This window comes from Electrona antarctica (assembly GCF_951216825.1).
Source record: "Electrona antarctica genome assembly, chromosome: 8".
NCBI lineage: Eukaryota > Metazoa > Chordata > Actinopteri > Myctophiformes > Myctophidae > Electrona > Electrona antarctica.
In genome coordinates, this window is record NC_136789.1 from 16,862,862 (window position 1) to 16,881,501 (window position 18,640).

The following is an 18,640-nucleotide window of genomic DNA, read 5'->3' on the forward strand; positions in this document are numbered from 1 at the left end:
CAGTGTGGAAACCTACCTGAAAGACACCTGGACTGCTCTTGATGATTATGTTGTGTTGTAATTCGAATTTCTCCTGCAGTGTGCTTTTGGTTATAATAAAAGGTGCTGCCTGTCAAACCTTGGATGTACTGTCTCTGCCTGTTGATTTGTATCAGACCTGCCACAATATATAGCAGTAGCCTATGTCTGTATATGCACAACGTTTAACAACTAGATCACATCAGATCTAGACCATCTAGTACACTGTCAGAGTTGAGGGGAGACCTTCAGACCTTGAAATGTAAAAGTTTGAGAACCATTGCCTTAGACACCAACATCATCATGCGTTTATTTCTTCCTTCGTGTCTTGACATTGTGACAGTGTTTCATCACGCTGCAGGCTTTCATCATCATGTGAGGTCCTCAGACAGGAACCGGCAGGTTGTTCCTGAGTCCAGGCTGAAGAAGACAAAGGGTGACGGTGTCTTTGCTGGCCGTGCAGCTTGATAAATCGCTGTCTTAATAATAGACCTTAATTATAATAATTTAAGAATAATGTAATAATTAATCATTTCGAATTTTGGAATGTTATAGTTTCTATTCCTTTCATGTTCCTGTTAAAAGAGAACAGTATATTTCCTTTTTGAGGGGCGCTAGCCCCTCCTATGCCCAGCTTTCCGGGTTTGTGTAAACACAAACATTGGCTTGTGATTGGCTGATCACCCCATAGCGATGATTTGATTGGCTGAGCATATTGAAGATAAAAGTTTTATCGCGCGTAACACTGAAGATTTTTGTTACATATTGAAGATAAAAGTGAGGGCAGACAAGTGAAGATGGAAAAATCACACCCGTGTGAACTGAGTGGTGTAAGGTTTTATATAGCATGATCAGTTGTGGTCTGACGTAATGTCTGACGTAATGAAATCACACCTGGATGTGATTTCACAACTGGCTTTTTTTGTGCAGAGAAAATGACCATGGTTGCTACGGTCATCCAGTTCACCCGGGTGTGATTTAATTACGTCAGAAATTATTTTGAACATAGCAACCATGCTCATTTTTTTCTGCACACAAAAGCCAGTTGTAGGAGTGGTTTACACCACTCAAAAAATGAGGGTGAAAATTGTGATTGATGATGTATGATGAAAAGAGCGCCCCTCACTTTACACGGGTGTGATTTTTTAACACGGAGTACGCCAAAAGCGGCGAACACGGAGGGTTAAATTAGTACTCTAGCCTGCCAAACGCGGCTTCTACGTTTTCCAGGGTTTACATTCTTTAATCCATGTTTTGATCCGATTGTATCGTTAGCCACCGTTCGTTAGCACATCAACACCAACATAGGCGGTGGGTGGATTTTACCTTTGGGTAGGCTAGAATTGCGTGGGGGGGGGGGAACTCTCGTGGCCGAGCGGAGCGAGGCCGCGCACATTTATTTATTTATTTATTTCCCCCAGACGGTCTAAAAATGAGTTACTTTGACCAATTTATTACCAATCTCGTACACCATTGCTCATGAGCAACACCCTTGACCCAATTATAGACACTGCATCTAGCTTTTAATTAAAGTTCCCCGGACATTGTTTTGGGATATTTTGGCCGATATGGGTCTTTTTCTCAAGTCTCGAGTCAGTGTGGAGATTGCCCGGCGGTGTTGCTGCCCCTCCTCCCGGCTCATGGCTCTTCACAGATGGCACACAGACAGCAGCCACTCCGCTGAACGTGTCAGTGTTGCTGCCCCTCCCGGCTCATGGCTCTTCACAGACGGCACAGAGACAGCAGCCACTCCGCTGAACGTGTCAGTGTTGTTGCCCCTCCCGGCTCATGGCTCTTCACAGACGGCACAGAGACAGCAGCCACTCCGATGAACGTGTCAGTGTTGCTGCCCCTCCCGGCTCATGGCTCTTCACAGACGGCACAGAGACAGCAGCCACTCCGCTGAACGTGTCAGTGTTGCTGCCCCTCCTCCCGGCTCATGGCTCTTCACAGACGGCACACAGACAGCAGCCACTCCACTGAGCGTGTCAGTGTTGCTGCAGTGGTGTGAACTGTGAACCGTGAGGTCACTGGTGGTGCTGCTGAGTGCTGACAGCCGAGCCGACTCACAGCTTCTTCTTAGTTCTGAATGACTTTATCTTTGCCTTGAAAAAGACCTTAGGGCGTAGGCTATATCCATTTTGCGTTTTGCTGTTTTCCAAAACAAACCAGCGCGCGCTACTGTTTGCTACAAACTAAGCGACTGGAAGGAAGAGGTTTACAGAAAGGCTACCCAAGTAGCCAATCATATGACCCGATCAGCGATCACCGGGCAGCGACAACACACACACACACACACACACACACACACACACACACACACACACACACACACACACACACACACACACACACACACACACACACACACACACACACACACACACACACACACATTTTGGGGAAGGCTAAGCCTTCCCTAGCCTTACATACCCGCCGCCTATGCACCAAGTAGGACAGTGGCCGCGGCCATTTTGAAGATGCGCGCGCATCCACTTTCATTCTAAGCCCTGCATTCAAAGGCCTGTATCTCAGAAACGACATTGAGGGGCCGTTTCTGGCCCAGACAAGCATTTTCAACAGCCTATAGCAGGCGCTGTGATACTCGCGGTCGGGTTTTTCCACCACCGACCGAGAGAACAACAACCGGTCAATACACCACACACAGCAGTTTGTCACTGTAATATGCGATTACGGATATTTGGCTCTTCAAAGTAAGTGTTACGCGCGATAAAACGTTGGCAATACGCTATTAATTAATGGCGGCGCGTTAAGTTAATATAAGTTTGGACACACAATATATTCTTCTGTCTTCTGCATGAAATCATCAATAAAACATATTTTTCATTGATTTAAATCATTTAAATTGGTAAGATTTGTACACACACAGTAAACCACAGGAACCTTATCTTCCCTATTCTGGGCATGATGTAAGTGAACATTGTGACACATTTTGAGCATGTAGATTGGCTCATTTCACCCCACAGACATATGGTGTAGATGGAAAAAAAAGGATGGGGTCAAGTGTAGACCCTTGGGGGGATCCCGGCCAATGAAGTATACGTATGTGGTTTAAGTCGCTAATTAACACTGAGGAATTTACTGTGTAGTTAGTGTGCCCTCTTACAGCCAATTAAATAGGTCCACTGAAGGGTCATACACATCAATCTGCTTAGTGTGTCTTAACCAAATCTATATGCCAGACCTGCAATTTCTCGGGATTCGTGCTTGCCACCTCATTTGCCAACACGATAAATCTCGGTTTTGTTTATGTCATTTAATCCAGAAATATTAGTATTTTATTTACCGTTTTTAGCGTCCATCGTTAGCCTCCAGTGGCTCCCATGGTGTGTAGTTATCGAATATCCAAAATCTCCTTGTGCACGCGTACGCACGCGATCTAAAGCGTTTTAGGGTTCAGATTGAGATAAAGGACCATGTTTAGAGCTTAATAAAACATTGATTCGAGGTAGCGCTATATGTATAATAATAGTTCAAGCGGCAGATCATGGCCATGAGCGAGCCTGGCACAACAATGGAGGGCAATCACTTCCGGGTTGGCCAGATGAGGGCTCTTCTTCTTTGCTTATGTCGCTCATTTCTCTGGCACTAGCCTCACATTACCGCCTATGGTAACGGGAGGAAATGTAATTGTGGAAGTGGTACAGCGTGGTACCAACGATCAGACGAGGGAGGGAGGCTGGTGGAAAAAGGAAGAGAGGGCAAGAGCCAAGAGTGAGTAAGACGCTGAACAAATAAAATGCAGTTCACTGTGTAAATACTCTGCCGGTGACTTGGCTTGACTAGGAATCTCATTGCTGTTCATTGTTTCCAATCAATATGTCCATGCACATCCGTACATTTTCTTATGAATATGTATGACACTGATATACTATATGGCATATTAGGGGTCCACTGCTGGCACTATAGGAGAGTGGTTCTCAAACTATTTTATTTTTGTTTTCAAGGACCATAACTCCATATGGACATAATATGCACATTTGTACACACTCAGAGTTACAGACCTGTAAAGCTCATTTAGGGCTAGCTCTTAATGTGTTTCTGTCTTCATTATTGTCCGCTCATATGTGCATGGCAATAATTCTATTTTGGCAAATGTCCACCACAAGCCAGCATGGTGATGACCCCTGTTTCCTACTGTTTTAATACCAGGTACTACTGTATTACAATGAGGAGTCAAGGAGGCTTGGATCGTGACTCCTCTGGAACCAAGAGTGCTCATTCATAGCAGCTGACAGCTGGGATTTATTACCTTGTCGGAAATTGGAGCACAAGTTAAAGCGCATCAAGGTAAAGTGGAGAGAAGTGGCCATGACACTTGTCTAGCTCTGTGGGATGTACGGCACTGGCTGAAGAGATAGAATGGCAGTGTTGGAAACAGATGGTTCTCTGTGTGACGGTGTAACAGTTATTGATTGTAGTTTCCAGGTCTTGTAATGTAAAATAGAAGAATAACAACCATTAATGCATGGTCGTGGACGTGGAGGAGTGAGTCATTGGAGTTAAGGTACGCAGGGGTTTGTTTAACCCACGACTCTGTCTTGACAAGGCAGTGTAATGCTTTACTAGTATCTTATAAAGAAAGTGACAGAGTGGTGATGTGGCTGGCTTGAAATCAGCATACGGGGCGAAGCTTCTGACTCCTTCCCCCCTCCTTCCTTCTCCTTCTAGCCTCCTCTGGTGTAGAAGCTGGGTCCGGAACTGGCTGAACAGTACTCCACTTGCTGGAAACCTCGCCCACGACGGAGCCTCTGTCGATTGGCTATTGGTTCAAATCTCAGGGCCATTTATCGCGTTACCATGCATCTTCATTAATGTAAAGAATGGGATGCAGTCATTTAGCGAATAGGTCTCGTTACTTATAATGCATGCCGGGCGTACTTTCAAAGAACTAATGTTCTTTTCTATGTATTTTGTTCCCTGGTCTAGTATTCTTGGTTCTATGTTTCTGTTTGCCCCAGCCCCAGCTGTATCTGATTTGTAATAATCACCCCTCATGTGTATGTCAGTCGCGCCATTCGAAACCCTACACGGCTTGTGCTATAACCACGGTTCCACCTATGTGACGCCAGCACTGTGATCACTGATTGGCCAGTAGCTACAGTACTTTGAGTGGAAAACGCTCTCGCCAGAACATGATTTTATACTATTTTGTGCCTCTCGGCTCAATCGAACTTCGCAATGTTCGGCACGGCAACTTGCTCGCTTTAGCTCTCTCGGTAGTGCCTCACGTGGTTCGCTTGAGACAGCGCGCCTCTGTGACGGTTTAAAACTATACTTTATCGGCCAAAAAAAACTGTATTTTCTCATTTAGGTAGGTACATTTGTGTCACCACTTTTGCTAGATAAATTCACTGATGCTTACCGTTTAAAACTATACTGTACATTGTATTTGACTTTATTGACAAGGTTTCAGTGCATGTGACTCTTCATCAGTCACCCCCACTTTATGTACAGTACGTATGATTTCCTGCACAGTATAATGTAACAAATATTAAAATTATTGTATATTATATCCTTGAGATGTTCTGCACAAATCTACCTACATGTATCTGTGCCACTTGTACGGGTGCAAGGTTGAACCATTAAACTGTTCTCCTGATGCATGTAGAATATTCAGAAGCATTTTCATTTCTTAGGGAATTAATAGGCAGACATATATAAGGGAGACATGACATGAGAGACAGACAGACAGACAGACAGACAGACAGAAGGGAGAAAGAGAGAAAGAGAGAAGAGAATGATGGAGAGTGGCCTTATTGCCACTGGTCTGCCTGATAAGCACAGAAGGCCAAATTAACGTCAGCTTGTTTTAGCCTGTTAAGTGGTGATGGACGCCGGCGCTCCCTGCAATCACACAAGGACATCTGCTCAGCTCTGTGCTCCTCCCCACAGGGCCGCTGTGCTTGTGCCTGTTCTTCCAGTCAGTGGGATGCTCCCTATCTCTCAGTCCAGAGGCTTTGTTTCACTGGGATATTATACATGGTGCCCTCTGCGTGGCCCTCAAGCCTGATTTATTTACTTCTAGATGTCTGGCACCCGACACATGCTGAAAGTAGCTGATCTACAAGCTCACAATGCATGCCTTGCAATGTGATGGCCTTTGTGGGCTTGTATATCAGCTCCTTTCGTCACGTGTTACCACTGTTATGCACCAATGTATAAATCAGCTTGGCATCCAACCTTGTAATTGTTTCACCGGGGGCTGTGTGTGTGTGTGTGTGTGTGTGTGTGTGTGTGTGTGTGTGTGTGTGTGTGTGTGTGTGTGCATGCATGTTCTTGTGTGTGTGCGCGAGTGAGTGAGTGAGTGATCGATCGATCGATAACCTATTACATTGGCAGTGGAGTTTGATTCCTCTCTCTTTTCTGTGAGATCACAGCTCACGTCACAAACCTTAAACTTCAAAAGATTGTTATGTACAACATGACCTTAAAAAATGATTATGTGTAACTGACATATGATACATATGATATGGTACTGAAAGTTCTCCCTCGTACACACACACACACACACACACACACACACACACACACACACACACACACACGCACACGCACACACACAGCAAAAGCACTTGAGGTACTTGAGGTTATCATTATGCATGAGAGATGCATACTGAAACAGATGGGATTTTACAACTCCCAATATAACTCAACACGGCCGGCATGGCCGTGCAGTCCATGTAGGGATTGTGCAGTCCAGGTAGGGAATGAGGCATTACTCCAGTTGAAGGAGTTTAAGTATCTTGGGGTCTTGTTCACGAGTGAGGGGAGGACGGAGAAGGAGATCAGCCGGAGAATCGGATCGGCAGGGGCGGTATTGCAGTCGCTGTACCGCACTGTTGTGACAAAAGAGAGTTGAGCCAGAAGGCAAAGCTCTCTGTCTACCGAGCAATCTTCGTTCTTACTCTCACCGATGGTCATGAAGTGTGGGTCATGACTCATGACCGAAAGAATAAGGTCGGAATACAAGTGGCCGAAATGAGTTTTCTCCGACGGGTGGCTGGCATCTCCCTAGGGTGAGAAGTTCAGTCACGCGGGAGAGACTCAGAGTAGAGCCATTGCTCCTTCGCCTGGAAAGGAGCCAGCTTAGGTGGTTAATTCGGGCATCTGGTTAGGATGCCTCTAGGGACCCCGGGGCAGACCAAGGCGCAGATGGAGGGATTACATCGACTCACTGGCCTTGGAACGTCTCGGGATCCCCCAGGAGGAAGTCACTAATGTTACTCTGGAGAGGATGTCGGATGGATGGATGTCGGAGGCATTATACCAGCAGACAAGCCTAGACTAGTAAACTAACCTTCTTTTGTTAGAACAAAAACACAAACACTAAAGCTACAGTATATGCAGGCACTCTGTATTGAAACGACACACTGACCCTGACTGTGATTTATTTGACTGGCTGGCTTCTATGGCAATGGAGGTGAACTGAACATCTGCACTTTCTGCATTCCCTGCCATACCACTGTTATCCAGAGTTAGAACAAGTAAACAAATAGGTGTCATAAATACCACAACCTTGAACTACATGCAATGCAGTAGTTGTTATGGGGATCAAACCTGTGACCCAGAGGCCAACACGAGATGTCATTATCTGGTTCATTTTATTTTGTAGAAATTGTGCTTTACGTTTTAAATTGTATAGTAGACTACAGCTTTTTTAGCTGTTAAGTCTCTTCCTTTCCTGTCTCATTTGCCTTAGTCTCTCAAGACAGACAGTTGACTCAAAATTAAACGTTTTTCCTTTATTTGCAGATGAGTTCTCAGATTGCATTTGCCTAGTCTTCTCCACAGTCCTTTCCCCCATAGCTCTTTTCCCTTCAACCTGTACTGTGGTGATTGCCCGTTGTGTTCACCTACCTGTGTCTTGCTAGCGTTGTGTATTCCCTGTTTTCTGTGTTCCTACAGTACCTTGCCTGTAGGCTGTAAAATACATTGAAAAATGTATTAACAACTTTGGCTTAGATTCAGCAATCAGGTTGGACTGTTGATTTCCTCACAAACAGAAAAATGTATTAACAACTTTGGCTTAGATTCAGCAATCAGGTTGGACTGTTGATTTCCTCACAAACAGAACTCACTACTCAGAGGGTAAGGGTGAATGGGAAATTGTCTGGTGATAAATTTGCAGATGATTCAGTTTGTCAGTCTTCTGAGTGAGGCCAGCCATGGCCCAGTTGTAGATTACTTTTGACCTTATGCACACGGCTGCCATCTTACCAGCAAGGTGCAAACCAGGTGCAACTTCCCATTGACAGCCCATTCCTCCAAACAGAAAAGTCCTATCTGATTGTATTAAACAACGTCAAACTCACCAACATTGCAGCTGTACGAAAAGCTTGAATTATCCTCTTTCTATCTGCAAAGTGTTTGTTTCATAAAAATCCACCATAGACATTTTATGAGCTACTTCAAGAAATTCATTGCAGGTGATATATATATTTTTAAGTAGTGAGGGAGGCTAGTAAGATTGCGGGGGCACAATTCAGCTGTCTGAGTCATATACCTGTATATGACAAGCAGGTGCTTGAGAAAGCTATTAGAAAGGACAGCTCTCTTCCCCTGAATCCTGAAGGCTCTTGTCTTCTGACCAATGGTTAAAGGCCCCTGCAACTAGAAACAACAGCTACACATTCTCATTTATACCTACTTGCATTCGTGCCATCAGTGATGCAAGCAGGAGGAGGTACTCAGCTGATGACTGATTTCTATGGTGCAATATAGTCTGCCGTCTACGATTATGGGGCTGGGTGGGAGGGAGGGGGTTTGTTGGTATACCTTGCTGCCGTGGACGCGTATTATTAGTATCTGGATCTTGTGTGTTTTATGTTCTATAGTTTATGTATGTTTAATGTCTTTTAGAATTCTTAAATCTGCTGTAGCACAAATGTCCCAGTTCATAAACTTGACCTTGATCTGAGTATCTGTTCTGGTTCTTATGCTCCCTTATAGAGCATAGGTCTTCAACAGGCGAATCCGGGACCTCTAGGGGTCCTCAGAATAACAAGAGGTGTGCTGCCAAATTTCTGTGTGATGGGAAAATAGTTTAATGTCTGAAAATACACATGAACATTATTCCAACATAAACCAAAAACACATTTACACAACACTGATAGCGCTGTCAAAATGAAGTGAAGCCATCAAAGAAACAGCATCACCATAGTCACTGAAAATAAAAACCTTTGGAATATTTCAAAGCTAGTCTCAAATCAGTCAATACACAGACATTAATGAGACAATCATCGTGAGCTGGCTTTGAAAGCATCTTATCAAGTTGTGTGCAAGGCTTTAAAAAAAGTGTAATATGCAACACAATGTTATTGTCAGGTGTAGGACACAAAGTTTGGCAGAGGCTCAAATGCAGAGGGATTCATTCTCCCAAAACAGTATACAGTATATAACAGTATAATACACACAGGACTGAAAATACTACTAAAGGACACCGTAACAACATCTATACTCTAGCAGGGAACAAAAGGAACTGAGTGTTTAAGGCGCCGTTCACACCTGAGAGACAGCTGTCTCCTCTGTGTCTCCTGTCTCTTCTGTGTGCCGCACGGCTCGCAATGCATTTTCAATGGGAGTCACGTGGTTTGATGAGACAACCTTGCTCCCTGGCTGTCTTCTGCCCTCCTCCCCCCCATGGAACAAGGTTGTCTCGTCAAACCATGTGACTCCCATTGAAAATGCATTGCGAGCTGTGCGACACACAGAAGAGACAGTAGACACCGAGGAGACAGCTGTTTCTCAGGCTCCGTACACACTATTGAAACGAAATCGCTCTCTCTCTGTTCCGGGGGGAGAGGGGGTGCAGAGCAGCTCACAATTCATTTTCAATGGGAGTCACTGGGTTTCACAGAGCAGCTCTGCTCCATGGGGGGCAGGACACAGCCATGGAGCAGAGCTTGCTCTGTGAAACCCAGTGACTCCCATTGAAAATGAACTATGCTGAACAAAATAAAGGTACACCATAATAAATCACGACAGGTCTTACATATTATTCACCTTTTTCCTACACCCCATAGTGCATTGCAATTGTGTGTGCAGCAGTTCTGGTTGCACACAGGGAGGGGTCGCGGGAGGGGACGAGGAAAGAAGCCTCCCCCACGGGGGAGAGGCTCCCTCCCCGTCCCCTCCCCACATTCCTGGCTAAATTCATGACGGATGATTTCATCCTTCTCCGTTCAGGTTGTAATTAAGCCAGTCAAGCAGCCGTGTCAAGCAGCCGCTTGACCCGATGATTGTTCTACTTATAAATAAAGAGTTGCAAGAAAATGAAGATGGATAACATAATGTGGGATCACAATCTAAACGAATTAAGAAAAGGTGATAAAAAATAAAATCAACCAGGTGCTCGGTGGAGATGCAAAAAATTATAATGTAAAGTAGGCTGGTGCTTCAAGGATCAGTGGGACTGGAATACTAGAAAAGGCGGCGATACGAGCACTCAAAAGGTTAAAAATGAGGAGAGGGTGGATAAAAATAAATTTACTTTATTTAGAAGTTAAAATAAGCCAACATGTTTCGACTCTGGCAGAGTCTTCATGATGAAGACTGAGTCGAAACATGTTGGCTTATTTTAACTTTTCTAAAAGTACATTTATTTTTATCCACCTTCTCATTTATTTATTTTTATCCCACGATTTTGTAACTAATATTTTCACCCAGTGTCAATTATCTAATGTAATCCTGGGATCTGCACTTCCTCTGCCAACCTGGGGGGGCAGAGGACTGACCTCATGCTTCCTTCTATACATGAGGAGTTCAAGGACATTTTGTACACACATTGCAACTGATCTGGATAAACGTCTGGACTACACCATGCAGGCTTTTAAAAGCGCACATATACGTGTTATTTACTGCGCGCGTACAGTGCGTTTGGAAAGCTCCAATTGATATCCTTACAAGTTTATTAACCAAATTATTTTCGCCTCCTTGTCTTTCGGGATGCGATAGAAATTATACCACTGCTGAAAAGAACATTCTGATTGAGTTTTTGGTTTGTGGATGAAGCACTCTTCTTTTAGCCAATTATTTAGTTTGGTCCGGTTGTAATGACAGCCACGTGCAGCACACACTGTACCTGAGCTCGGGCAGGTGGCCTAAAACCAGACCTTGTCCAAATGTTTTTATTGTATTCATCAAAAGCAGGAATTGAAAGAAATCCCAAAAAGGAAGCACATCCAACATTTCAAATAAATGGAGGACAAAGTACTCACAATTCTTTTTATTGGCACACGTACACCAATACACAAACGCTTACACGTTTCGACTATGCAGCCAGGATTTTTTCACTTCTTACTTTTGATTTATACTGGATTTTGGGTATAGATTAGAACTCCACTGAGAAAACCATTGATACAATTTACAATTTAGGCATTTAGAAGACGCTCTTAATCCAGAGCGATTTACATTAAGCAATAACAAAAGCATGGCATACATCACATATATAAAAAGTAGTTATCATGAATCATGCATAAACTAAGAACGTAACAGTGGAGTATCTATGCATACTATACTATATTATATATTATACATGTGTACTATAAAGTGCTATTGATGATGCACAACCTCTTTTTCGTATGTTATTGTATTGTATTGTATTGTTATTGTACTGTAGGTGTCGCTAAGACAAAATTGAATCAACTCAGTGTTTTGATTATACTCACTTGGCCTAACTAACCCTAACTTAATCAAACTCACTTTGCTTAACCTTAAACATACTGTACTGTACCAGTACCTCAACTTAATTTGATTACTGCACAGCAGTGATGTTGGCGAGACACAGGGGAAACAAGCTGGACTATGTAAGTGTGTAGCCTATGTCATGGGAAATGAGATGGCGTCTACCCTGTGGGCCAGGCTTGGAGGGCAGACAAGGTGATGTCCAACCGTCCTTATGGATCTCTGCCATTAATGTACCAGTCAAGTCTGGCTAAGGCATGCATAAACAGACTGCTTTACTCTGCATGTGTGTGTGTGTGTGTGTGTGTGTGTGTGTGTGTGTGTGTGTGTGTGTGTGTGTGTGTGTGTGTGTGTGTGTGTGTGCGTGCGTGCGTGCGTGGCTCCTCCACATAGCCTGAAGATCTCCATAGGAGATATTAACCTGTCAACGATGAAAGTGAAGGAAGTGTTGGAGCAGTGTGCTATGGATAATTATTAACAAACTCTCTCTCTCACACACACACACACACACATGCGCGCACACCTGTACTGTTGGATGGGTATCAGGGGGATTGAGGGCTACACAGGAGTGCTCATGGGTAAAACATCTCCATCAGAACATTTCCTTTGTGTCCGTGTGTGTCCCTGCATTCCAGTGTGTATGTGTCCATTACTAAAAGAGCAATGGGGTGAAGAGTTGAAGGACTCTGCAGAGGTACAGACACACACACACACACACACACACACACACACGTGCACACACACACACACACACACACACACACACAATCTGACAGCAAGTTTAAAACTGCCTATAGAGGAAGAGATGTGTGGGTGTGATACATCTGTAAGTATAGAGATCATCCCTCTCCTGCCAATCATCCTTCCTTTTCCATTTCCTGCGACATGAAGTACCTCAAAGTTCATCGCAACACTGCTCCAAAGAGATTAAACTCTCTCTCTCTGTATGATCTCCATTCCAGCCACGCGGTCTGGTCTGTATCACGACTTGTCCGCCCATCTTTCAATCTGTCCATCCATCTGTCCGGAGCCGCGCTCCTTAAACACTACTCCACCAGGCGCTGAATAAGAGATGAAGGGATGAGGGAGGAGAGGAGAGGAGAGGAGGCATATGGGGGTGCTAGACTAGTTGGTCTGGTGGAGACCAGTCTGAGCCCCTGTGGGACGAAGCTGTAATGTATCCCTGAGATGTGGTGTCGCCTGTCTCAGGACCATTAATTAGTCATTTAGAGTTGTAATGGTGTGAGCCACAGCCAGACAGACACACACACAGCTACCCCAACTCATTCGTTCAGGGACTCTATAGGAGCAACATTGGGTGGAAGGCACCAACAGAGAACAGAGTACCACTCTGTTGGTGCCTTCCACCCAATGTTGTAACTGGCTAAAGATGTCCATATAGCACCACTGAGTAGGATCCACATCATGACTGGTCTCGTCGCACGCACGCACGCACGCACGCACGCACGCACGCACGCACGCACGCACGCACGCACGCACGCACGCACGCACGCACGCACGCACGCACGCACGCACGCACGCACGCACGCACGCACGCACGCACGCACGCACGCACGCACGCACGCACGCACGCACGCACGCACGCACGCACGCACGCACGCACGCACGCACGCACGCACGCACGCACACACACACACACACACACACACACACACACACACACACACACACACACACACACACACACACACACACACACACACACACACACACACACACACACACACACACACACACACACACACACACACACACACACACACACACACACACACACACACACACACACACACACATGCGTACGCACAGACGCTAATCTCTGATCTAACTCCTGTGTGAAACACGGGAGGTAGATAACTGGAGATCAAAGGGGGTCAACATCTACTCAACAGTCTTAAAGCTGCAATCTGAAACATGTATGTCCCTCCTGGGATTCAGACCTGATCTGCCAACAGTTCTGAGCAAGTTAGAAAGCAGACTTGGGCATGCATATGCACTTTGGCAGGACTTGGGAAATAAACAAACAAAGTAGAAAGGTGCCCTCTGTGGAGCGTGCACACAAACACACATACAGTACGCAAATGCTATTATGCACGTGCCCACGCACGTCTGACAGCACGTTTTAAAACCCATAGAGGAAGAGATGTGTGCATGGGTGTGATACATCTGTATGTAGATCATCCATCTTCAGCCAATCACAGACACACAACTCCTTCCTGATCATCCATCTCCAGCCAATCACAGACACACAACTCCTTTCTGGGACAAATTTAATCGCAACACCGTTCCAAATACTTGAAAGTTTAATCTCTCTCCTTCTCTCTCTCTCTCTGTGCCACAGGCTTTATGATTCTTGGAGATTTAAAAGTCTTATGTGATTCAGGAGATAGATTCGATGGGACACCGGACACCCATGCATGTCATGTGGATAACAGACACATAAAACACATCCTTAAGTTATTAGTGTATTCAGCTGAATATTCTCATCTGCCTGAACATTATCTTCTAGTCAGCTCTCTGCATCCGGTATAAGTACATTGTCGGTTCATGTCTGCTCTTGTGTTGTACGCATTTATAAACCTCACACTTTCTTTCTGATGCTGTCCATAATAGCATCACCAGTGCTACATCTGCTGTAAAGTGTCATATACATATACACAAGCTACAGTATGAGCCTTATGCTGTTTTAGGAGTTTCCTATGACCCTGAAGTGCAAGCGTGTGCATTCATTTCTCTTAACGAAAATTTGAAACGGTTTACGGAGATGTCTTTAAGGCCTTTAAGGATCGTTAGTTTCTAACGATCATGTAACAATCAATTAATCTGGATACCAGATCTGTGATTAGGATATTTGGATTGAATTACAAAGATCAGCTATCCTTTCTTCCACCTCCTGTGTTTCTCAGGTTCTCCTCTCACCACTTAAGGTCAAAACACTATCCTGGTCAAAGGATATTATTATTATTAATGTTGTCATTGTTGTCACCCCAAATCAGTGGCTCAGCAAAGGGGAGAGATTAGAGGTGATAGCCAAACATTGTCGAAATATAAATTATGTTATGTACATTAAATAGAAATTACTTTTGTAGTAATGTAATCTTACACATTCACAAGGGTTACTGCACAAACTGTTGCATGTATATATCATCTTTAATTCAGACAGAAGTCCATAGCACATAAAGGTAACATACGATAATATGAGAGCCATACTACATGGAAAAGTTCAAGTCCAAGTCCACAATTTCGTTGTACTTGTACCTGTACCTGTTACAATGACAATAAAGATCTATCTTATAGAATCAACAGTGAGGTTTTAAGAGAGAGAATCACCCATTAAATTGCTTCACACACAGCCTTTATGGAACATTAAGTCCAATGATCATGTAACAATCAATTGATATGGATACTTGCCCTGCTCCTGTATAGTTTTTTTCCCCCTTTCTTTCTCTTTCTTTCTTTCAAGATTGAATTACCACACGGTTGAGATCTAATGTTCAAGTGACCGCTATTTGTCCTTCTGGTTGGCAATCCTGAGGCCCCTGTGACAGACAGACAGACAGACAGACAGACAGACAGACAGACGAACGCTCCTTAAGGAGGGTAAAGTATAGGCCTATCAGTGACACCTCGGAAATAGAATCAACCAACTGAGCCAAGACACCAACCAGCGCAGGAGCTGTGGCTGGCCAGCTGCCAACTCCAGTTAGAAGGGCCATTGATAAACGATCCCATTTGTTGTTGTGAGGAGAAAAAAAAATGAAAAAGTGTCTGTATTTTATTTGCCGGGCAGCTACTGCATCGAAGCTGAATACTGCAGTTTTGTCTCTTCTAGTTACCTATAAGAAAGGTCATGCATTCTGATCACAGTCAGTCCGTCAGCACTGCACTGAGATTCTCAATAAACCTTAATGCGGTCGCATCTACCCAGGCCGCTGGACTGGGAATGAGACAATATTGATGTTTGGACACGAACCTCAGAGCAGTAGTCGCCATCCATCAGCCATCGCTGGGCTGTTCATCATACCTGCTGCTCCGGAATTCAAAATTTACTTTACTTTACTTTAGTATTGTCGTCAAAGTGTACTTAAAGTAAAAAAAGTAATAGTACTCATTGTGCAGAATGTCCCATTTCATGTTTTCAAAATAATATAAGTATAACAATCTTTTGAAAATAGCAGATCTACAAGCTCACAATGCGACACATTGTGAGCTTGTAGATCGGCTATTTTCAAATGGCCAAATAATCAAAGTAAAGAACTGAAGTTTTCAAATAAATGTATAGTTTAAGAGTTAAAGTACAATATTTGTCTTTTAAATGTATAGTGGAGTATAAGTAAAAGTACTGAAAATACTCAAGTAAAGTACAAATACCTCAACATTGCACTCAAGTTCTTACTTTACTTAGTTACTTTCCACCACTGTCCACCCCCCTGGGCCGGGTTTCTGGGCAGGTGAGCGCGCGCTGTTCGCCACTCTAGCCAAGAGCATGATGGCATTGCAGAGATGGATGGTCGGCCAAGTCCAGCGCTCTCACCTCTCCGATGTTCAATAATTAATGCGTGTGTGTGGTTCACTGAGCGTACCGAGATCCAGCAGGGCCATGTGCGGTAAAAGGAGTTAGTAAAGTGTTAGTGCGCCGAAGATAAGGTTGCTGAACAAGCTCATTTAAAGTAGGCTATATGGCACTACGGATGCACTGTGGCTGTTATTGTAGATTCGCTAGTCTGAATATGTGCACCTGCGGTTTATGCTTAAGTTATTCTTTGTCGTGATGTTGTGCACTGAAAATGGCCTATACTGTAAGCTCACAATACGTTGTTGTGATTACAAGGAAGAATAACTTATGGTACATGCAGTCACACATGCATCACTGACACAGTCGCATCCGCTTCACTTCCATTCTACGCACAGTGGGGCTTCCGTCATTTGCGGAAGGCTGGTGTGGCGTCATTGCGAGTTCTACTTTTTGTCTCCACCAGGCCGAAGGCATGGGGAGAGAGTATGTTTTGCACTCCGTCCGTGTGTCCGTCCGTCCGTCCGTTACCAGCTAATCTCCGGCACCGTTAACCCGGTCGATGCCAAACTTTGCACACACGTCTCCCTGGATGCCAATGATGAACCTCTGCCCCACATTTTCCAGAACGGCCTGTTATAGCGCCACCATGAGGCAGCTTTTCACATGTTTTACCTAAAACTGCACCGATCTGCGTGAATCGTTGCATGCACACTCCCTAGAGGCCAAGGACAAATCGTTGACCTGCATTTTCCGCATCTGCCTTTTATAGCGCCACCAGGAGGCCGACTTTTGTAAAACACATTTTTGATATTACTCCTCCAGATTCTGTCCAAAAATCTCACAAATCGTTACACAGTATCTCTATGGTCATGTGCTCAAGTCGGATCTGTCCGATATTTCATATTCCATCCTAATTGGCTATAATTAGCTTTCACAGTTTGCAAGATTGCCCCATTTTGAACAAAAGCCTTAAATCATGAACGCAGCATGCAATTTACGTGAAATCTTTCACACATTTTCTTACTAGGCTGAGGAATATATCCCACCCTTTTCTCATTGGCCTGTTATAGCGCCACCAACAGGTTGATTTTTGCAAAACACATTTTTGGAACAAAATGCCTCAAATCATTGGCGTCACCAGGCACTCTGCATTTCCTCAACAAAATGAAGAAAATTGTTGCAAAAAAACAAACAAAAAAACATGTTTATATTACTCCTAAACATTTTGCCAAACATCTCACACAGTCCTATCCTCCTGGTGGAGACATGTGCCCAGAAGGGCACTTTTTCTAGTTGAACTTGTTTCACACTTCAGCGTGCATTGGCCACTCCCCTTCATTCGCACATGCGCATCTTTGATGGTAAATGGTAAATGGTAAATGGTGCATTTATATAGCGCCTTTATCCAAGGCGCTTTACATAGATTGTGCATTACATTCACCCATTCACACACACATTCATACACCGATTGCGGCGGAAGCCATGCAAGGTACCAACCAGCACATCGGGAGCAATTTGGGGTTCAGTGTCTTGCCCAAGGACACTTCGACATGTAGCCAGGAGGAGCCGGGATTCGAACCGCCGACCCATGGATCATTGGACGACCTGCTCTACCTCTTGAGCCACAGTCGCCCATGAAATCCACATACAAGTTCAACATATTTGATGCCGATTTACCCTTTCGTTAACATAGTTAACTGTTCCTGATTGAGGGTTCCGGCCTGATGACTACAAAACAATGACTACAACATGACGTATAACGATATAATCCGCTCCCGACCAGATCATAAACCTGAAAAGGAATTCTGCCCTGGCTACATGTGAGCCATTCCCTTAATCAGACTTGAGTCAAAAAGAACTGTATGTTCATAGTAAAAACCGACGTAAAGAAACGTCTCCAATGCGTAGAACTTGGCTATAATCGACAGTCCAAGAGCGATAGTCGGGACAGCCGATTTAATCATCTGCCCACATTCCAAGACGGTGCTGAAAATACTCCTCCATTACAGCCAGTGGGAGGTCAGGGTGGAGGAAAGGAGGTGTGGATGAATGGACAGAGGAGAGGAGGAGATTATCTCACATTTATTACAGCCCAGCAAATTAAACAACGGGAGGTCATTATTTTTTATCCGGAGAGGAGAGAGGAGAGGAGAGGGAGGAGGAGACAGGAGAGAGAGGGGGGGTTGGGGGCAGAGGTCTATTCTTAGCTCTCGTCCTATGCCTGGTTGACATGATAGATCTATACTTTTTTGCAGGCCTGTAATGCTACTGTATCCGGAGTGTTACTTTATACTCTGACCGTGTCATTTGTACACACACACACACACACACACACACACACACACACACACACACACACACACACACACACACACACAC